The following is a 24,241-nucleotide window of genomic DNA, read 5'->3' as shown; positions in this document are numbered from 1 at the left end:
AAAGAATCTCAACAATCATGAGGAAGAGAAAATTTTTTCTGAAAACTTCTTTCCATTAGTGGTTGACTAGAGCACCCTCGTGTGTTTGTAGGTAAGGAAATCATTGTAGGATTTTCAAAGAGCAGAAAAGTAAAATCTGAACTACCATGAACTCTTAGGAAAAGAATTTACCTTGCTTTTCTGTGCCTGGCTGCACAACCTAACTTGTGATTCATTTGTTTCCAGCCACTGGTACCCAATAGATACCTTGGAGACCTTTTCTTTCCCCATTGTACCCACTCTCTGCCCTCTTTTTGTAGCTACCTGAGGCTCTCCTTACTGGCCCAGGGTTCCTGAGCAGTGGCCAGTGAATAAGAGTTTCCCCTTACTTCTCCCCTCTTCACCTCTCCTTATTAGTGAAATGGAGTGAGCTCAGGATGCGTAGACATGGATATATTGCAATCTTTATCACAGATCTAATTATCATCTTCCTTCCCTCCCCAGGTCACTCTTCTTTTGAACTTTGCTATTCTGTTGACACCACCAAATATCTTTCTAGTCACCAAGGAACATGACCTAGAAATCATACTCAACTTCCCAGCCTCCCTTACCCCTCATAGCCAACATGTTCTAGTTTCTCCCTCTTTGATGTTTTCTACACAGAGATTGACCAGTTATTTCCCAGCAAAGTGCTTTAAAAGAATTGTCAGACTTAAAGATTTGTTTTTTTCTTTTTCTAAAGAAAATAGAAGCATCTCAGATTTGCTGAAGTTTTCTGTACTGTGATTATTAAGAATATGCCACTTAGCAATATTTTTAAAAATAAAATAAACCTTTATAATCTGTCCCTTCTAGATAAGGGTGATTATATATATATATATATATACACACACATACATACATACATATACATATATATTTATTTATTTATAGCTTTTGTTGTTAATGATACATTTATTTCCCAGTATAGCCCCCCCCCCCCCCCCCCCACTAAGGGGTTCTCCCTTATAATAAAAAATAAAAGGAAAAAGGGAAAAGATGTTCTTCAGAAATACTTTCAGGTTCAGCATATGCAGTATGCTATAACCATAGTCACTTACGTTGTTCAAATAAGAGGAGCTATATTCTCATATCCTCAAGACAAGTTTGGTCATAATTTCACAGCATTCAATTTTTTCATTTACTTTGTTGTCGTTGTGTACTTTTTTCCTGGTTCTGCTTAGGTGTCCCCTGCTTCCCTTTGTTCTTCATATTAATTTTTTTATGGCACAGAAATAGTCCCATTTATGTATGACTTTATTTCCAGACCTTTGTGTCTACAAAAAAAGAGCTGCCATGTGTGTAATGGACTGTTCTTTCTATCTTGAATATCCTTGGGATATGTACTTAACAGTGAAATCTCTGAGTCAAAGTAGGATGATTGCCCTTAGTATCTTTTTTAGCAGTGTTAGATTGCTTTTTAGAATGGTTAGATCAATTCATAGCTCCACTTACAATATCATTGGTATCCCTGTTTTACCTCAGCCTCTTTATTACTATTCATTTCCATCTTCTGTCAACTTTGCTAGTTTGCTTAGGTATAAGGTAAAACGCTTTTATTTATGTTTTACCTAATATTAGTGATTTTAAAGAAATCCTTCATATGGCTATTGATAATTACAGTGTTTTTATTTGAGAACCATTTAAAAAAATATCCTTTGCCTAGTTCTCCAATGGAGGAATGGCTTTTGGTGTTAAATATTTGTGTTAATATCTTACAGTTTTGATATGAGCCAAAGGTACTACTTTAACAATGAGAAAGTAACTTTTTAAAAATAAACTAATTCTTAAGGCAGTGTTTTGAAAAAAAAATGCTTGGAAACATTCCTATAATTACGTTATTTTATTGCTGACAGTGATGTGCTGGGTATAAAACAATTCCTGTCTTTTGTTGTTGTTGTTCAGTCCTACCTGACTCTGAGACCCCATAAGTGTCTGAGGCCAGATTTGAACCCACTAGGATGAGTCTTCCTGAATTTAGACCTGTGACTATCCACTGCGCCACCTAGCTGCCAAATTACTATCTATACTAACTTTTTTGTTTTTTAACCTTGTAAACATTATTTTTTAATTTCTTTTAAAAATTTTCAAATAGAGAATTTAGTGACTTTGGCATCCCATTTGTTAAATATAAAAATAAAGCATCTTTGGATTAACTTGCAAGAATAACTGATTAACATTATGGAAGTTATAGAAGACATTATAGAGGTTTTCTAACTAAATTGCTGCAGAATGAAGAACACAATTTAGTTTTTAAAACGAAACATGGATAGTGATGTACTTTTTGTGTTTGGAAATATGCATTTGTGAGGTAACCTTTCAGTTATGATATTCATGTCTATAATAAATATATGTACGTTGGGAATACATGCTAACATTTATTTTACTCATAATGTGATGAGAAAAGTTTGTAGAACATATTAAATGCTTCTTTTCTCCCTTTCCTCCAAGGACTTGAGGTAGAACATATATGGTAATTGTCTTTGGCCTCAACACATACGCATACATATACACACACACACGTACGTCTTATGTTTTCTTTGTTTACAGTATTGCTATAAATGGGTATTTACATTCCATACTTAAGAGAATTTATGTTCTTCTTTGCCATCTATTTGTTTTTGCTATAGTATTTTCTCTTTCTGCCTTTTAGAAAGCGCTCTGGACCTACACCCAGAAAACGTGGATATGAATTCTGGCTCTTTCACTTACCAGCTATCTGAGACTGAAAAAAATCATTTAACCTCTGTGAGCCTCTGTTACCTTATAAATTTAAAAAGTGTTCATGTCAGCTCTAATTTATGTGATGCTTTGTGATTTATTAAACACTTCCCTGCCTTGAAATACAACACTATAAGATAGGTGGTACAAATATTATTATTTCCATTTTAGAGTAGCAAACAAAACCCAAGAAAGGGAAAGGGAGATAGATAGATAGATAGATAGATAGATAGATAGATAGATAGATAGATAGATAGATAGATAACTTATAAGATCCAGAGGCTTGATGTAAGCCCTGGTCTTCTGAGTCCAAGCTTAATATATTTTTTCTATTATACCGTTCTGCCTTTATATACAAGACTGTGAGGAAAATTTATAAACTATAAATTACTTTATAAAATATCTATTAACAGTTAAAGTTATTGCTATCATCATTCTTGATCTGAGTTATTTTTTGTGTCTCTTATTCATTGACTCTTATCTTTTGTGACTTCTCTCATACTATTAACTTTTCTCTTGGAAAGGTTGTATCTTACAGAAAGAAAGGGTTGCTATAGCTGCCTAATGTCTGTTAAAAAGGTCAATCATACTATATATATAATTTGTACTTTTTTATTTAGGGCTGGATGTTTGTAGATTGGTGTGCCCTAAGAGCCAAAGAAGGCTTTATATTTTTGTTTCTTACCTCGTGTGTGTGTGTGTGTGTGTGTGTGTGTGTGTTCTTTCTAATATAGTTTCCTAAGCTTGAAGGAGAACTTAATGCCTCCAAATCCAAATGAATATTGTTGCCATCAAAGTGGTTGTTTTACTAGGTTGCATATTTATTCCAATTATATTCTGCAATTGCAAATTGTATTTGGGATTCTGGAAACCTGATGGGGGAGATAACCTTTTGCTCTAGATTCACCTGATATTCCACAGAGTAGCTTAATACCATATTCCCAGGCAACCAGGCTCAGATTTTGTTCTCTTTAATATTAATTTTTCTTTTTCTCCTTAACCCTTTACATATATTCAGGCATTAAGTAATGGAGATTCTCTCTATAATCCCTGGGCATCCATTACATTCTTTATTTCTTCTGTTGTCATTGTAGTTCATGTTCTTGTTATGTTTCCCACTTTAGAATCAGTATCCATTCATTTACTATCTTGTTATTGCACAGTGAGACTTAGTGGTGAGAATGATGACCTAAAGGCCTTGTAATATTCTTGGACATTAAATAAAAATTCATTTGTGGACCCTTCTCCATGTTTCCTGTATTCTTGATGCTTGTTGTTCTTACTGTCCTTTTATTGTACCTTTATTGATCCCTTATCTCATTTTACAGGGTAGCTATATTTTTTTCCTAAACACTTGCCACTAATAGCTACCTATACTTCTAGACATAGAATATTTTATTTATATAGAGTCCCCTTACCTGAGATTTAATGTGCCCGAACTTCAGTTATCCACGGTCAACACAAAGTGCTGAAATCCCTCCTATGAAGCACCAGAAATTCTTCTGCAACAACAGGATGAGAGACTGTGGAGTACCTAACCTAAGGAGCAGAAGTAGAGAGAGAAAGGCACATGTAGGTTTTTCTCTGTGACTTCAGACATCTGAGGTAGGACTTGAATGTATCCCCTGTGAATACCAGGACCTTATTGTATAGGCATAAAGACTCATCCTGCTTTAAGAAGAATATTGAAGCCATGCAGGTAAGAACTTTATCAACTCATCTCACTTCATGGAACCTCTGACATCACTTGATCTTAGCATTTTCTATCTGGTCCCAGAAAAAAAAGAGCTCCCTTATCTAGTCAGCGATGCTCATCTTCTCTCTTTGTCCTTGATTTTATTACTGTAAAATCGAATAGTAGGCAATGTTTCTCTTTCATGAAGGCTTAATCTGCCTCTCGCACTGGTTTCACATTTAACTACCAAATTAAAAAGTTCAAATCAGTCTTTTTTTTTTAAGCCCTTCCCTATTCCCTTTTTATTTTATATCTTTCTTTCCCTTGACTAAGCTTCTTAAATTGTCTATACCTAATGTCCTTACTTTGGAATCTAGCTCATGCCCTCATCATTCTATTAGAACTATTCTCTTAGAGGTCACCACTAAATCCTTTTCTTCCTTGATCCTTGAAGGTTAAAGACTACCCCTTTCCTCCTGGAAATATTGGCTCTCCCAGATTATATCTTTATTTTATATATATCAAAGCTTTTTGCATATTGTTTTCTTCATTAGAATGAGTTTCTTCACAGAAGGTATCATTTTGTTGTTGTTTTACCTTTCTTTGAAATCCTATTATTTATAGCACAGTGCCTTCCACATAGTGGGTTCTTAATAAATGCTTCTTGATTTGACTTCTCTTAGCTTTTGAAGATCTATATTCTGCTTATTCTTCTGCCTCTAGCTGGTCTGTCTTTTTCTCCTTAGCTGGTGCCTTATGTTCTTACTTCCCAATCTTGTTTATTCTTGCACAGCTTCATTTAGGTGCCTACTCCTTCCCACCTCAGATACAGTGTGTCTAAAATTAAACCGTTGTTTTTAACCTCTACACCTGTTCCTTCTCCTAGCTTCATTTTTTTTCTGCCTATGGTGCCATTCATTAATAAATAGCATTACCTTTCTATATATTACTTTGGAATCCCTTATCTCATATCTAACTGCTTATCAGATCCTATTGATTGTATCTCTTCAACTTCCTCCAAATAATCTCTTCTCTTAAAATTGCCTAGGGCAGCTCTGAGTTAGCACCGAGGATAGAATGTTGAGCCTGGCGTCAGGAAAGCTTATCTTCCTGAATTCAAATATGACCTCAGATACTTACTTAGTTGTATGACCTTGGGCAAGTTACTTAACCCAATTTGCCTCAGTTTCCTCATCTGTCAAATGAGCCTGAGAAAGAACCAGCAAACCAAATGATTGCCAAGAAAATCCCAAATGGAGTCATGACGAGTCAGACACTACTGAAAAATGACAGAATGAAGATCTTTATATCTTTCCTAAGCCTAGAATGTAATATTCTGCACACAATAAATAATGTGCTTAATTTATGTTGGTCTTGTTAGATTTTATTGCACCAATGCTTTTTTATCTGATGTCCTGAGAAAAAGGTGTTTGACAAGAATTTTCTAGATAACCAGGATTTAGATGCTAAAGCTTCAGGTGGAAGTGGGATGAAAAGCATAGGGGTTTAGCTATATAAGATAATATATTTCTAGACTTATTAATTATTGACTTGGGGCCATTATCAACATTATTATATAACTTAATATTCCAGTGCTTCCAGAACTTTTTTGCATGGGTCTGGCTTCTTTAGAATGCTTTGTTTTTAATATTCTTGTGCTTTAATTTTCTATTTATTCTATGTACTTAGTAACTAAGAGTTGTCATTAAACTTACCTCAAAAAAAAAATTTCCCCTTCACATCAACTGCTTTAAATTTGTTCAAGACTATGAAGAGAGCTGGGAAGTAAGCAAAGCAGATGATTGCTTGAGGGGGACACAGGCCCTTTTGGTTTTTTTTTGGTTTTTTTTTTTACAAATAGACATTTTTAATGCTTGAAAATGCCATTTTCCATTTTATTTAGTACTCCTTTCTTTAGCCAGACAAACATTTTATTCCTCTTCTGTGAATTTTCCTAAATATCCTTAAAGTACCAATTACTTTATATAGTCCTATACAGCTTACTTTCAGAATTATAATTTTACCTGGATGTCAGGCTTTTTATATATGTGAATCTTATAAGTGAAATATATAACTTTTTTCTTGAATTTATAAGTCAACATTAATATGATTTTTTTGTTTCTCTGTAATATGCATTAGAAACTTTGGCTTGTATTTTTTAATAATAAAGTATTACTAATCAACTAAGAGGCAATGGCAATTTTTTGTAATAGATACAAAACTGACCCTGGAATCATGAAGACTTGAATTCAAGTTCAGGCTCTGAAATTGACTGGTGGCTATATATGATCCTGGGCAACTCATTAAAAATATATATTGTAAAGTTGTAGAGCTGAAATGCTATTTACCTATTATGATCAACTAAAGGAAAACAAAACAAAACCCGGAACAGCTAGTGGTTAAAGCCTGAATATATAAGTAACTTGTTCAATCATGTCCAACTTTTTGTGACTGCATTGAGGTTTTCTTGGCAAAGACACTGGAGCAGTTTGCCATTTCCTTCTCTATTTTATAGATGAGGGAACTAAGGCAAACAGGGTTAAGTGATTTGCCCTGGGTCATGCAGGTAGTGAGTATCTTTGGTCAGATTTGAAATCGGGTCATTCTGATTCCAGACCTAGCACTCTTTCCACTATACCACCTGACTGCCCCAGATATAAGTAAAGAGAAAATAAATAAAATAAAAATAAGGAAATGAAACTAGATTTCTGCTTGTACCTGTGAAACCATTTTTGAGAAATGGGAGGAGCATTATCAAAATGCATTTATGTCCTCCAGCATCTAGTTATAGGACACAGGGAAAAAGAGTGTGTCTTAGGGAACTTGGAAGAGAATCTACAGGGAATTGAAGAAATCTGTTAATGCAAAGTAGGCATGGAGAGGAGGCTGATAGTGCTCAAATGAGATGGTTCAGAGATGAAAAGAAAATAGAAATAATAAGAGACATTTTGCCAATCCTAGAAAGTTATCTGGACTTGAGAAATTTTACTTATAGGAAGGCCCCAGTTTGCCTACAGGTGTTTTTTGAAAAGTTGATTTGTAAATAAGTTTTTATAATTCTCACAGAAACAACACAATGCTATATAAGTAAGTGAGCTGGTTTCCAGGCTAACCTGTATTTGAAAATATTCTATAAGATAATGAAAAATAGTCGAAAATAATATTGTCACAGTAACCCTACAAAGAAATAATTGTATCACCTAAGATTATTTTCAGATTTTATGCTGAGATGCTTGAAAGAGCACGGGAACACAACATAGAATAGTGTTAGAGTTCCAGTTCTTCCACATACCAACTTGGTCAAGTCATTTAATCTCTCTGAGCCTCAGTTTCTTTATTTTTAAGTGAAATTATATTTCTACTACCTATTTTTTAATTAGGTGGTTGTGAAGATCAAAGGAGATCATATATGTAAAAAATTTCATTATATTTATTTGATTGAATATTTCCAATTACATGTGAAGTAATTTTTAACAATCATTTTCTTAAAGTTTGAGTCCAGAATTCTCTCTCTCCTTCTACCCCCTCCTTGAGAAGGCAAGAACTTTGATTTCAATTATACATATGAAGTCATGCCATATTAACCATGTTGCAAAGGAAAAAAAAATAATGTTTTTTTAAAAGTATGCTTCAGTCTGCATTCAGGGTTTATCAGTTCTCTGGAACTGGAGGTAGATAGCTTTTTTTTTTTTTAATCATGGGTCCTTTGGAATTGTCTTGATAAAAGTAGCTAAGTCTTTCATAGTTGATCATCCTTACAGTATTGCTTTAGATGTCTATAATATTCTCCTGGTTTTACTCACTTCACTTTGCATGAGTTCATATAAGTGTTTCTTAATTTTCCTGAAACCATCCTGCTTGTCATTTATATAGACAGCACAGTAGTATTCCATCACAATATGTAATATCAAAACTAGTTCAGCCAATCTTCAGTTGGTGGGCATCCTCTTGATTTCCAATTCTTTGCCACCACAAATAAGAACTATAGTATTTTTGTATAAATAGATCCTATTCTTGTTTCTTTGATTCTTTGGTTTACAGACCTAGTTATGCATAGTTACTTTTTGGGCACAGTTACAAATTGTTCTCTAGAATGGTTAGACTAGTTCACAGTTCTACCAGTGGTGCATTAGTGTCCCAATTTTTCCATGTCCCTTCCAGAATTTGTCATTTTCCTTTTCTGTCATGTTAGCTAGTCTAATAGGTGTGAGATAGTATCTCAGAATTGTTTTAATTTGCATTTCTGTAGTCAGTAGTGATTATACAACTATTGATAGCTGTACAAGTATTTTAAAATTTTTTAGTTGGTCTTTTTGTTTACCACATTTACTTCTAACATTTGCACGTTTGCATTGATTTTTTTTATTTTAATTTTTAAATACTTTTCTGTGTTTCCATGATTCATTTTCTCTCTTCCCCTCTTTAACAAAAGAAAATGTTCAACAAAATCAGCTAACAAAAAGAACTGATCTTACAACATAGCAAAATTTGCTCATAGTTCCCTTTATCTCTGGCATATGTGATCACAGGCCATACCTGCCATACTTCTTCTTGATGGAATCCATCATTTTCTAATATTCATCTCTTCCCCCCCTCCCCCATCCAATTGAACCTGCCCAAAGAAAAGCAGTTAAAATGTATTAGTAATGCAACCATATGAGTGTTATTATCTTTCTTCCAGATAATCTGAATTTGACTTCCTTTTAGTGTTGTTTTCCTTACTATGGTTATTGTATATGTTCTGATATCCTTCCTTTTAATGGGGAGCTCATAAAACTTTTCCAAGACTACCTTGTATTTAACTATTTTTGTTATACATGTTTTATATAGGCGTGCTGGCTTTCTCATTGGAATATAATTTTTTGAGGAAAGATTATTTCATTCTTTGTACTCGTATCCCAAGCACCTACCACATAGATTCTTAATCACTTGATTCCTTTTTTTACTCTGCATTATTAGTTCACATAAATGTTACCATATTTCCCTGAATTCTTTATTTTTATTGTTTCTTATAGAAAATAATATTTTATTATATTCATATACCAAAATTTCTTTAGTACCCAATTGATATACATCTACTTTGTTTACATATTTTATTACCATATATAGGAATTATTAGATATACATAGTATCGTTATTTTTGTTATTGACTTTCTTGAACTCTGTACCTTATAATAGGGTTACTGAGTCAATGAATATAAATAGCTGCAAGAGTACTAAATGTAAAGGTAAATATTAATGTGAATTTTTACTTATTATTAGTGGATAGGTAGAGACCAAAGAAATGAAAGATACTAATTCTTTTAGTGATTTCACTTTAAAACTTAGTGTCTGGGGGGCAGCTGGGTAGCTCAGTGGATTGAGAGCCAGGCCTAGAGACGGGAGGTCCTAGGTTCAAATCTGGCCTCAGACACTTCCCAGCTGTGTGACCCTGGGCAAGTCACTTGGCCCCCATTGCCTAGCCCTTACCACTCTTCTGCCTTGGAGCCAATGCACAGTATTGACTCCAAGATGGAAGGTAAGGGTTTAAAACAAAAAAAAAACTTAGTGTTTTCTGATTAGTCAGCCAGTAAGCATTTATTAAGCCACTGAAGTGCTAGTCTTGAAATGTAAAGAAAGGCAAAAGATAGACCTTGCCCTCATGGAGCTCACAGTCTAATAGGAAGATAATAAGCAACAAATATAAACAGCCAAACCTATATACAGGATACATGGGGAATAATTGACAGAGGAGATTAAGTGGATTTGGGAAAGGAATCCTGTAGAAGATGGACTAGAGGTGGAACTTAGAAGAAACCAGGGAAATTAGGAGGTAGAAAGTTGAGGAGGAAGAGCATTCCAAACATAGAGGATAGCCAGAGAAAATACCAAGAGCAGAAAGATAGTTGTTCATTGAACAGTCAGAACTTGTGGCAGACAGATCAACCAGCAGGTTATTGCAGTAGATCAGGCATGAGGTAATGAGGGCTTGTACCAGGTTGGTGATAGTTTTCAGAGGAGAGAAGAGGGTGTATTTGAGAGATGGTGTAAAGGTGAAATTGATAGGCCTTGGCAATCCAAGATTGGATATGGGGTAAGAGATAGTAAAGTCAGATGACACCCAGTTATCATCTTCAACTTCTTACCCTCAGGTTGCCAGCCTAGGGGGACTAGGAGGATGATAGATCCCTTGATATAGTAATAGAGAAATTTGGAGGATGGGAGGGTTGGGGGGGGGGGGATAAATGAGTTGACTTTAGATGTTTAGTGAATATCCAGTTTGAGATGTTTGAAAGGCTATTGGAGATGTTGGACTTTTAAAAATCATCAGCTTAGAGAGATGTTAATTATATTTATGGCAGCTTTTGAGATTACCAAGTGATGTTAGAGGGGAGAGAAAAGTATCCAGGACAGATCCTGTGGGATACCCATAAGTAAGTGGGCATGATCTGAATGAGGATCCAGAAAAGGAAACTTGAGAAAGAAGAATCAGTTAAGTAGGAAAAGAAGCAGAAGAAAATGTGTTCCCAAAATAATTTTCTATAGATAATAGAATACCTCAATTGCCTGATCCTCATTGCTCTTAGTATTGATTCTAAAACAGAAAGTAAGGGTTTAAGAAATAAATTCTTCTTTTAAAAAAGGAATTATTAACCTGAGAGAGAAAGAGCAGTTATGGTGGAATGATGAGGTCAAGCCAGATTATAGGGAGTTAGAGAGGGAGAGGAGCAGACTAATATACAAGTACTTATTGGAAATAGCTTTCACAAGTTTAACCACAAAGAGCAGAAAAGATAGAATAATCGTTATTTAGGATGGAATGATCAGGTGAGGACATTTTGAGGACGGGAGGGTAGACATAGGCATATTTGTAGGTGGTAGTGCTGGAGCTAGTAGATGAGGAGATTGAAGGTAAGTAAGTAGGGTTGACAGAGGAGCAATCTGTTGAAAAAGTCAGATTGTAATGGGATCTTTTGTGTCTGCCTTTGCAAGAACTAAGACTACTTCTTTGTGTGATATAGGGATGAAGCTGGAAATGGTGACAAAAAACATCTGAGGAACAGGAGATGAGGAAAGGAGTAGAAGGAGCTCCCAGAGAAAGGCTTCATTTTTTTTTAAAGTAAAGTAGATAAAAGTTCTTAGCTGAAAGTGTTTGAGAGAGAAACCATGGGAAGTCTGAGGAGGAATTAAAAAGTTGGAAGAACCCCTGAGGGAAATGGGATAACAAGTTGATAAAGAAGGCACATAAGGAGTGACTAACAGCAGTGAGGGCCCAGTTGACTTTGGGTAACATAAACTTGTAATGAACCTAGTCAGAACTTTGTGTGATTTTCTCCACCTTTGCTCGGCAACACGTGTAGTAGCAGAGGCAGTAGAGAATGGAAGTAATCCAAGGTTTGGTAGGGCACAAGTGGAGGCCCATGGACTCAAGAGGACAGTATAGAGTTGAAGTGGTTCACCCAGGTGTCAATATGAAGGGCGCTAGTAATTACTTGATATAGGTATATATACCTGGGGATGGGAAAGGGAGTAAACAGGAACTGAGTTCTTTACAAACAGGATTTCATTTGATCTCTCACAATCATGTAAGGTAGGTGTCATTATCTCCATAAACAGATTTTATTACTTGCCTAGGGTCACAAAGCTATTAAGTGCCTGAGGTTGACTAGCCCAATATTTCTACCCACTGTGCAAGATAGCACAACCAATGCTCTTAACTATTTTCAGCCATGGTAAGGGCTTTTTCAAATTATCTGATATTCCATTAAACAGTAAAGGGAAGATAGAACCTCCCTTCCTATTAAAAAAAGAATTGAGGTAGAACTGAGATGTGAAAATGAAAAGCATAAGAAGGTATGATAGTACTTTGCTTCTCTCCCTCCATCCTTTCCTTCCTTTGTTCCTCCTTCTTTCATTTTTGTTTTAAATTAAACTCCATTTTCTCTCTTCTACCTCCCCCTGCCCTATTTGCAGAAAAGAAAAGGAAAAAAAATGTTTAACAAACTCCCTTCAGTAACTCCTTCCCTTCTTTCAGCAGTTCCTTCCTTTTGTCTCAGCCACTGTCACCCAATCCCTCAATAGGCATTTATTATGTGCCTGCTATGTGCTAGGCATTGTGCTACAGATGGGATACAAAACAAGGGGAAAATAGTCCCTGTTCTCAAGGGGCTCACTGTCTAATGGGTGAATAACATGTAGATAACTATGCTCCAAAAGATATATGCAGGATACGTTTGATAGAATCATAGAGGGAAAGGGTGACTAAGAAAGAGTTTTATAGAAGATGAAATTTAGCTGAGGTTTGAGAGGTAGGCCAGGATAGAAAGATGAGTGAGAAAATCTCTAGGCCAGTGAAAATTCCTGGAGTCAAGTGGAGTGTCTTGTTTGAGGAAGAAAAGGAGGAGGGGAAGGGAGGGAATAAGCATTTATATAGCACCAACCATATGCCATGCACTGTGGTAAGTGCTTTATAAATATTATCTCATCCTTACAATCTTTGGAGATAACTGCTGTTATTCTTACTTTTTACACAGCTAGTAAGTGTCTGAGACTGGATTGGATCTCAGATCTTTCTGACTCCAGATCCACTGTTCTGTACTCTGTACCACTTGGCTACCTTTTCTGAGGAAAAGCAAAAGAAGGCCAATATCACTGGATCATAGCATACTTGGGGGGGGGGCGGCGGAGTAAGATATAACTAGGAAAGTAGAAAAGGGAGGACTGGGTTATGAAGAGTTTTAGCAGCCAAAAAGATTTTGTATTAGATCCTAAAAGTACTGGGGAGCTAATGAAGTCTACTGACTGTGGAGGTGAAATGGTCAGACCTGTTCTTTAGGGAGATCACTTTTGATAGCTCAGTGGAGGATGGACTGGAATGAGGAGAGACATCTTGAAGGAGGGAGAACAACCAGCAGACTATTGAAATAATCTATATTTAAGTTGCTGAGGGACTGCATTAGAATTGTGGCCATATCAAAGGATGAGGTAGAACATATCTATATAACAAGAAATGTTACTATGGTAAAATCAACAGACCATAGGAACATACTAGATATATGGAGGGTGAGAGTGAAGAATTATATTAATAATAATAGTTGGGAAGAGGGGAGAATTGCAGGTGATACTGAATTTAGTTTTAGATGTATTGAATTTAAAGATGGCATTGGATGTTCAATTGGAGATGTAAAATTGGAGGTCAGTAGAGAGGTTAAGGCCAGATAAATATATCTGAGAATCATCAGTATAGAGATGATCATTGAAGGTGGTATGGTAGCTGATGAGATCAAGTAAAGTAGTCTAGAGGGAGAAGAGATGAGAATCCAGGAGAGAATGACTATAGCTATGCCTGGATTTAAGCATATTATTAGTAATTTGTCTTGCTGTCTTTGTAGGAAAGATGGAAAGAGATGGGTTAGATTATAGCTCAGCTAGGTAAGTTCAAATTTTAATGAATGATTAGTTTGAAGAAATGAGTAATTTAATGGATTGAGACCCATAGGGGCCCAGGGCCCCAAATGCTATTCTGTTAAATCATTTTTATCAATTACTTGGATAATGGCATATTACATGTATATCAGATATACAGATGACACAATAGTACAAGGGATAGTTAACAACTTGAATGAGAAAATAAGGATCCCAAAAGGTCCTTTTAGCTATAATGATTTGATAAGTTTAATTATTACTATCAACTATAAAAATACAGAATGTGGGAGGCATGGCTAAATATGCTTCTTACTGCTTTGGGGCAGATTATTTTTCCTTACATATAAAGTGAAGTAATTGGGCTGGATTCCTGAAGTCTAAATCCAAGATCTTTTGTTTTTAGAAATTTTTTGTATTATTTTGTTTTTTAAAAAGGCAAGGGAATTTTAACACAAGTTATTTGAGTCAGCACTTAGCCATAACTACCAGAAAGAAAGAAAAAAAGTCTTGAACTGAATTCACAGATGTTTATCACTTGATAGATAATTTATGAGGGAGATTCCTTTTATGAATTGGTTGAACCAGGTGCTGCTGATGTTCCTTTCCAATTCCTACACTCTGATATTCTCTGAGTATGTAGAATGAGGGATTATATAAATGGTCCTGCTTTACTTTCGTAAGAGCACATCAGTAGTACTGTTGGGGGCAGCTAGGTAGCTAGCTGATTGTATAGAAAGCTAGGCCTAGATACAGTGGAGTCCTGCATCGAAATTTGGCATCAGACCCTTCTTAGCTACATGACCCTGGGAAAGTCATTTAACCTCCATTGCCTATCCCTTACTCCTATTTTCCTTAGGAACAGATACCTATTATCAATTTAAATTTTTTTAAGTTTTTTTTTTTTTAAAGCATTATTGCAATTAAAACCTTTGAGAAGGGGCATAAACATACTGTACACATCCAGAAGACTTTGACTGGAAAACTGAGAGAATTCTGAAATTGTATCCTATGTGATTTGGTTGAAGCAACAGGGACTTTTCACTGATTTAGGAGTAATAGTATTTGGAAGACTTTTGTATGGAAGAGGAATTAAACTTTTTCTGCTTGGCCTCCAAGAATGGAATTAAGAGTGACGTGTATAATTGTAGAAGGAAAATTTAACTCAACTTAAAGAAAAATTTCATAGCCATTATAACTCTGAAAAGTCAAATGGATTTCCTTGGGGAAGCATCCTTTGACCTGTCACTAGAAGTTTTTTGAGAAGCTAGAACTTCCATGTCATAATGAGCAGTACTTTTGTTTAGCCACAGACCAGCATTCAAGATAAGTACAAAACTAAGTCTTTCCTACTTGTATTGTATTTTTTTAAACAATTGTTATATGAAGGGTACTGCATTAGTTGATATAAGTGACTTGATTTTTGTCTTAAAGAAATTTCCAGTAGGAGCTGACTAAGTGAGAAAAAGCCATCCAATCCAACTCTTTTTCTCTGAATGGAAATGGAAAAAGAGAGACTAAAAGGGGTACCTTTCTCCTGCTCATGTCAGCACAAAGCCTTTGGACCCTGGGAATGTGGTCCATTGAGGAAGACCTTTAGCCTCAGAACAGAACTATATACCTGGAACAGGGAGTGACAAACCCCAAACTATACAGATTAACATCAACCAAAGCACCACCATTCCCTCCAGAGTCGTGCAGTCTGCCTCTGACACATATCCAAGGATTTCCAATACTCAAAAGAGAATTAACTCCACATTATTTATAAGCATACTCTCAAATAAAAAACAAAAAAGGTAAATTTATCCATAAGATGAACTCAAATTTTGGGGAGAAGTTATAAAGCAAGATTTTAAAGGGTAGGGGAGGAACACTGTAAATTAAATGAGAGCACTGGAAGGAAAGAGACTTGTAAGGAGGCTAAAACAGTTTAGTCCAAGAAAGGCAAAACCATTTGAAGTAAAACAAACTAAATGAAAATTAGAATGTATCAAACAAGTTTATGATACCATTCAACAAGAAATACTGGAACAAAATCAAGGTTAGGAAAAAAAATAGAAGAAAATGCAAAGTATCACCTATTAAAAACAACTGTTTGGAAAAACAGATCATCAAGAGAAAAATCTAAGAATCATTGGACTAGCTAAAAAATAACCCACCCACCCCAAAAATCTGACAACCACATTTAAAGAAATTATGAATGAAAATTAACCAGATTTCATTAAGACTTTAAAAAATAAGAAATATCTCCTGAGAGAAACTCCAAAATAAAAACTCCCAGTAACTTTATTATGAAAATCCAGAGATTCTAGAGCAAATAAAAGTATAGCAAGCAATCACTAAAGAGTTCAAATACCAAAGGAACCATTTAGGATCATATCAGATGAAGTTGTCTCTTCAAAGGATAAAGAGAGCTTTGAATATGACATTTTAAGAGAGAAAAAGAAAATGATTTACAACAAAAAATTACCTACCTGAGAAAATTGAATATAGGAGTATGGGGAGGAGGGGGGAAATGGATCTTTAATGTCCCTGATGAAAAGGCCAGAATTTAGTAGACACTTTGAAATACAAGCACAGGAAAAGCATAGAAAGGTAAATACAAATTTACCTTTGGAGGAGACTACAAAAGAATGAAGTATTTTCATGTTAATAAAGAAAAGCAACTAGTGTTCTCTCAGAATCCTTAATATTATCAAGAAGTGGAAGTCAAATAAGATGAAGATCTGGGGTTTTTATTTATTTATTTTAGGTTTTGATGATCATAAAGAAAAAAATTAAAATCTACATAGGAAATAAAGAAGATAAAATGAAAATTTCACATAATCAGGATCTGAAAAAAAGACACTTTTTTTTACACATACATATACCTATATATGTATATACACACATATGTGTGTGTGTGTGTGTATACACACAGAGACACTGAAAAAGGAGTGCAGAGAAATATTCATGACTTGAACTATATTTTTATCTGAACCAAAGGCAGGTAGAACACACATTGACAGAGTTTAGTGTAGAAATGCATTCAACTCAGGAGGGAAACGGCAAATGCAGAAGAGGATGAAAGGGAGGATAGGATAATAGATTTCAGGAAGAATTTAGGGTTAATATTCAAACAAACTCATCTCATTGAATTGAATCATGAGAATAAATCATGAAATAGATTTTAAGAGGGAAAAAAGAAAGTGTCAGTTTGCTTTGGGGGTTTGGCTGCTAGGAAATAGAGAAGGATCTGAGGAGCTAAAGTATGGATCACTAGTGCTAATGGAATGAAGGGGGAAAGCATTAGAGAGTAGGATGAAGGAAAATGCAAACTTAATAACATTAAAAAATTAACAAAGATGTGATGAACTCAAAGTGGGAGGAAATAAAATTAATTAAAAGTAGAAACATGTTTACAATAAACATACTTGAAATGTAAAATTCACACAAAGTTTTTAAAAAATGTGCCAGAATAAATTTGAGAGAGGGCAGGAGTTAGGATAAGCAGACCCAGGAAGAGTAAAAATAGAATTAATCAAAAGTGATAGAGAGAAACTATATTATTCTTAATGAATTATCAGAGCACCTAAATTCTTGAAAGATTTTACATAGAGAAATAGTAAAAACTATAATGGTTAAGGATTTCAGTAGTACTTTTAAAAATCTATACAAAAGATATTAAGAGTCTAAGCAAAGTTTAGAAAAGTAAAATATGAGAGCAAGTGATTACTGAATGGAAATAGAAAAGAATATACATAAAGCTCAAGACTACATGGCACATTTATAAAAATTGATCATATGTTGTTGCTTTAAAATCTCAAAAACAAATTTAGAAAACTATCAAACATGCCCTTTACTGAATACAACATAATTAAAATAATATTTAATAATGAGCCACTGAAGAAAGGATTAAAATTATAGAAGTGGAGGCTCACATGTGTTGCATATCACATACATTTTTGGACTTTTAAAAATATGTTGATTAGTATACCACCACCCATTTTTTCTTCTTCTTTTGCCTTTAAAAATACCATTCATTATATTTTATGGCTCTTGGAAAGGGAAAGGGATGGATTAATGAAAATATTGTGGTGTTAAAAAAATATTTTTGTCATTAAAAATTTACTTAAAAATTAATCGGAGACCAAAGAACTTAATCTTGAAAAACTGTTGGGTCAAAGAGAAAACCATAGGAACAATAGATCCTTTGATCAAAGCTAATGACAACATAACAGAATTTTGGGAATATAGCCAAAGCAGTCCTTATGGGGAAAATTTATACCCCCCAAAACAGTTTGGGTGGCATTGAGAGAAGACATAGATACAACTAAAAACAATTAAAACAGAAAAACACTAGCTCCAAAATAGAAATTCTATGAAAGAAGAGATGACAAAATTAAAAGCAAACAACACATTGAATATCTACCTAACTGCTGAATTTAAAAAAGAAAGAACAAACTTTAAAATCTAGCTGGGACTAGGTGGCTCAGTGGATTGAGAACCAGACCTAGAGATGGGAGGTCCTGGGTTCCAGTCTAGCTTCAGATATTTCCTGGCTATTTGATCCTCAAAGACCTAGACAGAATCAATGACAATAGAACATTGGAAAAACCAAAAAATCAAATAAACCCAGATATAGCTCGGAATGAAGAGCACAAAATATCTGTGGCCTGAAACATTAATCCTCACATCCCAAGGAGCAATGCCCAACACTAACATGAAGTTAACAGCCAAGAAGTAGGCCATTTTATTTTTTGTTTGTTTGTTTTTTAACATGCAAACAGCAGAAAGAACCAGACCATGGATGGCTACTATAGTAATAGAGAAGATCAGAGTTCAATCTGTAAAAATTAAATTATATCTCTAATAATAAAATTATATTTTTATTATTTTATATTATTTATTATTAGAAATCAAGGAATAAAGAGGATACAAAATAGAAACCATGTGCCCATGGCTGATTAGCCCATTTAAAATCCCTGCACTTGGCTTACCACTATACTTGCTGCCTCATTGCAAAGGAAAAGAATGTGGGAGGCATCACTGCCAGTTAAATACCAATAACATGATCTCACCAACATGGAGACTCAGGAGAGATTATAGGGAATTCTGGGAAATCAAGGACTTCTGGGGAATGAAGTCTAAGGTTCAAAATCTCCATTTATACACTCCCCCCTGGGACCCACGGAAGATTAGTCTCTCCAGTGGGTCTTGTAAACATACCAGCTATGAAATTACAATAATTTGAGGATGAGAGGAAAAGAGAACAAAACTAATAATTGCGAGTCACATTGACAAAAAGCCATTTAGGGGGCAGTCCCCTTTGGCATATGAGTATACATACAAAACAAATGCATTCAGACCCCACACAGTTCAAATCACCACATCCCAAAGTTCACTCTGGATCTTCTGGTGCAGCTTGTGGTCTGTGGAGGCATCTTCATGGGGCGTTTTTCAAACAGTTCACTTTCTGGATTCGGAGAAGTAGCATGTTTCTTAACCTAAAATTACTCTCAAAAGGAATTTAAACTTTGCAATTTAAAATAATAATAATTCAACAGCACTCAGAAGTAGACAGGGAAATCAAAACAGCTTCTTGTAAAACTTCAAAGAAATGTATGAAATGGTCACAGGCCCAAAAAGGAATTCTTAGAAGAGCTTAAAGAATAAATAAAAAGGATGAAAAAATAGAAGAAAATGTGAAACATTCTCATTAGAATAACAATTGACCAGGAAAAACAGATTGAGGAAATATAATCAAAAAAATTTTTAACTATCTGAAAGATGGTTTTTAAAAAGAGTCCAGATGCTATATTTCAAGAAATTTTTAAGAAAAATTGCCCAAAGTTTTAAAATTAGGGAGTAAAATAGAAATTTTCAAAAAATCTGTCCATTACCCCATGGGAACTCACAAGAAGATTATAGCTAAGTTTCAAAGCTCCCAGGCCAAGAAGAAAATATAAGTAACTAGAAAGAAATAATTTAAATATTATAAGTGTCACAGTCAGAATAACACAAGATTTAGTGGCTTCTAACTTAAAAGATGAAAGAGCATGGAATGTGATATTCCAAAGAGCAAAGAAGCTGGATTTGCAACCAGAATAAACTACTTAGCTAAGCTAAATGTATTTCTGTAAGGGCAAAAGTGAATATTCAACAAACTTAAGGGGCTTTCAGGTACTCCTAAGAAATAGACCATAACTTAATAGAAAATCTGATCTATAAATCTTAAGAGAAACTTAAGAAAGTAATAACCATGAAAGACTAATTTTATTTTTTATTATTTGTTTACTTGAAACCCTTTCCTTCCATCTTAGAATCAATACTGGGTGGTTGTAAGGCAGAAGAGCAGTAAGAGCTAGACAATGGAGTTTAAGTGAGTTGCCCAGGGTCACACAGCTAGTAAGTGTCTGAGGCCAGATTTGAACCCAGGACTTCCCATCTCTGGGCCTGACGTTCAACCCAATGAGCCACCCAGCTACCCCTGAAACTAATTTTAAAGGATTTCATTCGATTAAACTGTTTTACTTATATGGGAAAATATTTGAAATTCTTAACAAATTATTATTACTAGGATAATTCAGTAGAAGATAGATAGATAGATAGATAGATAGATAGATAGATAGATAGATAGATAGATAGATAGATAGATAGATAGAAAGCTTAGGATTGAATTATGGTGGGATGATCCTGAAAAAGAAAATGGGTAGAGAGAGGTTAAATAGAGCAAATTCTCATAGAAAAGAGACAAATGGAATAATTGTTATAGTGCAGGAACCTTATTCTCATTGGAACTGGGTTAAAAAAGAATGTCTCATATGGTATAAAAGTATTCTTAACGTATAGAGAAATAGAAGGGCAAAACTCAAGATAAGGAAGTGACTCTTAGAAAAGTATGTGAATTGGAGAGGCCGCGATCAGAAGTAAATTAGACTTATCAGGACAAATATGGTAAAAAGAAAGAAGGAAAAACATTGAGGAAAAAATAGATTGAGGTAAATACACATTATAGTTATGTATAAGGGTGAACCTCACCAATAAAAAAGACAGAAGAATGGATCAAAAATCAGAATGTTATTTACATGAAACACATTTAAAATTGAGAGATATACATAGAATAAAAGTAAAGAGCTGATAGAATATATTGTGCTTCAGCTGATATATAAAAAGGAGATGTAATAATCATGAATTCAGACAAAGTTAAAGTTAAAATATATTTAATGAAAAGAGATAAGCAGGGAAACTACATTGTTATACCGTAAATAATATCAGTACTAAACATATGCACCAAATTCTCTAGCATCCAAGTTTTTATAGGAAAAGATAAATAATTACAGGTGGAAATACATAGCAAAACTATAAGAAGTCAAGGAAATTAATAGAATTTTAGGCAAAATAAATATTGTTGACATTTGGAGAGAATTGAAGGGAAATAGAAAGATATTTTTCTCATGAGATTTAAATTAATGTCCAATACTTCAAGTATTATATTTTTATAAAGTTTATTATCTAACTAAATAGAACCACATCTTAAGTTTTTCTACCTGCTCAAAAAGCCCACTCCATCAAAGCTGTGACAGGTAAGACAAAAGAGTGAGACAAGGAACTCCACAGAATTTATATCCTGTCTACATCAGAACATAACAGGAAGAGAGTGGGGTGCTGGGAATTGTACGGGTTTTTTAGGGTAACAGATTCTAATTACACACTTAGTGATACATGCTACCATAGCAAAAACTGACCATATATTAGTTCATAAAAAACATAGTTAAATGCAAAAATAGTAAATGTATCCTTTTCAGATCATAATGTAATGAAAAACACACTTAGTAAAGGTCCACAGAAACATTAAAATTTAATTGGTGACTAACCTAATATTTAAGAATGAATGGGTTAAAATGACAAAAGGCAAATTACAAATGTTATGGGAGATGTGGAAACTTGAGAACACTAATACACTGTTGGCCAGAATGTGAACTGATATAACCATTTTGGAGAGCTATTTAGAATACACCCAGAGAATTATAAAACTATGTATACCTTAGGCCCAACAATACCATTCATTCCTGGGTCTGTTTTCTAAGGAGGCCAAGGAAAAAGGAAAAGAACCTATATATTAAAAAGTATTTGTGTATGTGTACGTGTACACACACACACACACACACACATAGTGGCAAAGAATTGGAAGTTGAAGATATGCCCATTCAATGAGAATGGCTAAATATATTGTGTGTGATTATGTTGGGAGTACTATTGTGCCCTAAGAAACTATGAAGAGGCTAATTTTTTAAAACTTGGAAAGAATAACAGAAGATAATGAACAGCAAATGAGTATAGAACCAAGAGAACGTTATATATAGCTGCAGATTTAATACTTGAAGGAAACTTGTAGGTGTTCACCTCCAGAGAATGAACTGAAAAATTGAAACAGAAAAGACATGTTATACATACATATTTGTTTGCCAGTTGATGCCTTCTGTGGTGCAGGAAGGAGAGGTTGGGACTGAGATCTTGGAAATATATTCTATTAATTAAAAAAAAAAGATGGAGAAGAATGAGTGGGTTAAAGAACAAGTCACAGAAACAATGTTTCTATGAAATAAATTATTTTATTGAAGACATTGATAATAATGAGATGCCAGTGGCAAAAGCAGTAATCTGGAAAATTATCTGTAATGCTTAAATCAACAAACTAGAAAATGAACAGATAAATTAATTTGGATATGCTATCTAAAAAACAGGAAAAAAATAGAAAAATCCCCAACTAAACACCAAATTAGAAATCCTACAAATTAAAGATGAATAAAATTTAATATAAGAAAACCATTGAATTAATCAATAAAATTAGAAGTTGGTTTTATTTTTAAAAAATAATAAAATAAGTGAACCTTGTTAATATATGTATGTGTATATATGTGTATATATATATATATATATATATTTTTTTTTTTTTTTTTAAACCTTACCATTGGTCTTCATATTGGTTCTAATACAGAAGTGTGGTAAGGGGTAGGCATTAAAAGAGAAGAAAATCAACTCGCTAATATCAAAAATGAAAAGGGTGACCATACCACTAATGAAGATGAAATTAAAGCAATTATAAGAAATTATTTTGCCTAATTACATGCTAATAAATTTAGTCATGTAAGTGAAATGAAAGAATATTTATAAAAATACAAACTTCCCAGATTAACAGAAGAGGAAATCGAATCTCCAAATAAAGCTATTTTAGAAATTGTTTGGGAATAATAGGCAAAGGAGTTCCTTCCACCAAATTTCTTTTAGGAAACAAAGTACTGACACCTAAACCAAGAAGAACAAAACCAGAGAGAGAAAATTATAGAACAATTATATTAATGAATATTCATGCAAAATTCCTAAATAAAATACTAGCTAAGAGACTATAACAATATGTCACAAAGATTATACATTGTGACCAAATGGAATTTATACCAGCAATGCAGGAATGGTTTAATAATTCAAGGAAAACTTCAATATAATTGATATATCAGTAACAAAAATCATGATTATATCAATAGATGTAGAAAAAGTTTTTGACAGAATACATTCATTTCTATTTAAAAACAATTGAAGGTGTAAGTGGATTTTTCTTTAAAATGGTAAGTATCTACCTAAAACCATCAACAAGCATATAACAGGATAAGCTGAAAGCCTGGCCAGTAAGATCAGGAGTGAAACAGAGGATTGTCCTGTTCACCTCCCCACCCCCCATCATCACTATTATTCAGTATTGTGTTAGAAATGCTAGCAATAGCAATAAGAGAAGAAAAAGAAATTGAAAGAATTAAGATGCGTAATAAGGTAATAAAACTATCTCTTTTTGTATATGACGTTCTTGGAAAATCCTAGAGATTCAACTAAAAAACTAGTTGAAATAGTAATTTTAGCAAAGTAGCAGGATAAAATCCCCACATAATCATCAGCATTTCTATATATCACCAACAAAGCCCTACAAGTAGAGATGGTAAGAGATGTTTCATTTAAAATTGCTATAGACAATATACCTGAGAGTATATTTGCCATGACAAACCTAGGAACTATATGGACATAATTATAATAAAACATTTTAAAAATCAGATTTAAATAATTGAGAAAATATTAATTGTTCATAAGTGTGTAGAACCAATTAAAAAACCAATTCTATTTAATGTACTTATTCAGGCCATTCCATTTAAATTTCCAAAAATTATTTTATTGAGCTAGAAAAAAATAAATTCATTTGGAAGAGCAAAAAAGGTCAAGAATATCAGTGACTCAGTGGAGTATACAGTATTTATACAATACAGGATTGTAGTAACCTTGTGTTAGAGAAATGTAAAGATTTAAGCTTTTTAGAGAATTTATTATGTTTAAAATTGTTGGGAATACTGGAAAGCAACCTGGCAGAAACTAGATATAGACTAGTATCTTATGGCTTTT

At 33.9% G+C, this 24,241-nt stretch overlaps 1 protein-coding gene across 19 annotated transcripts in view; it reads left to right on the top strand.

The window, feature by feature from the left end:
* Nucleotides 1-24,241, top strand: part of LCORL (ligand dependent nuclear receptor corepressor like) — a 154,815-nt gene that overhangs the window by 14,942 nt on the left and 115,632 nt on the right. For 4 of the 19 annotated variants that reach the window (XM_056802461.1, XM_056802460.1, XM_056802463.1 and 1 more), the window contains one exon: nucleotides 2,672-2,766. The exons of the other annotated variants lie outside the window; for them this stretch is intronic. The gene's annotated coding sequence lies outside the window, so the exon portion shown is untranslated. The remainder of the gene's footprint in view (nucleotides 1-2,671; nucleotides 2,767-24,241) is intronic. 19 annotated transcript variants of the gene reach the window in all.

The sequence above is a fragment of the Monodelphis domestica genome, chromosome 6 (genome assembly GCF_027887165.1).
Source record: "Monodelphis domestica isolate mMonDom1 chromosome 6, mMonDom1.pri, whole genome shotgun sequence".
Classification (NCBI taxonomy): domain Eukaryota; kingdom Metazoa; phylum Chordata; class Mammalia; order Didelphimorphia; family Didelphidae; genus Monodelphis; species Monodelphis domestica.
The sequence above is the reverse complement of the archived record's forward strand: the minus strand, read 5'-3'. Positions and strand labels throughout refer to the sequence as shown.